We start from the raw sequence: 1,001 nt of genomic DNA on the forward strand, positions 1-1,001 counted from the left end.
GATACATTGAAAAGATATAAGAAAGCTTTTGGTTGGACCTTAGCTGATATTAAAGGAATCAGGCCTTCGATCTGTATGCACAGAATTATACTAGATGAACATTATAAACCAAGAGTTCATCCACAAAGGAGATTAAACTCAATGATGAAAGAAGTAGTTAAGAAGAAAATTTTGAAATGGTTAGACACTGGAATTATATATTCTATTTCAAACAGTTCTTGGATAAGTCCAATTCATTGCGTTCCTAAGAAAGAAGGAGTGACTGTTGAAACAAAAGAGAATAATGAATTAATACATATCAGAGAAGTTACTGGTGGTGTATTTGCATTGATTACAGAAAATTAAACACTGCCACCATAAAAGATCACTTCCCTTTACCCTTTTTAAACCAAATAGTAGATAGATTTGCTAGGGACAAATATTTTTATTAAAATATTTTTTTTTTAGATGGATATATTGGTTACCATCAAATTCCTATTGCTCCTGAGGATCAAGAAAAGACAACATTTACTAGTCCTTTTAGAACTTTTGCTTTTCGAAGAATGCCTTTCGGATTATGTAATGCACCTGCAACATTCCAGAGATGTATGATGTCTATATTTAGTAAGTTTATTGATGATGGATTGGAAGTTTTTATGGATTATTTCTCTGAATTTGGAACATCATTTGATGCATACTTAAAATATCTTAAAAAAGTTTTAGCGTTATGCGAAAGAACTAATTTAGTTCTAAATTGGGAGAAATGTCAATTTATGGTTGCAGGAAGAACTGTGTTAGGGCATAACATTTCAGAAAATGGCATGAAAGCAGACCCTGCAAAAATTCAAGTTATATCTAAACTGCCACCTCATACTAATGTAAGAGAGGTTTGGAGTTTTCTTGGACATGTTGGTTTTTACAGGCGTTTTATTAAAGATTTTTCAAAAATTACTAAACCTCTTTGCCAACTTTTAGAAAAGGACAAGAAATTTGAATTTACTGAAAATTATTTAAATGCCTTT

This window comes from Phalaenopsis equestris, unplaced genomic scaffold, assembly GCF_001263595.1.
Source record: "Phalaenopsis equestris unplaced genomic scaffold, ASM126359v1 Scaffold221793, whole genome shotgun sequence".
NCBI lineage: Eukaryota > Viridiplantae > Streptophyta > Magnoliopsida > Asparagales > Orchidaceae > Phalaenopsis > Phalaenopsis equestris.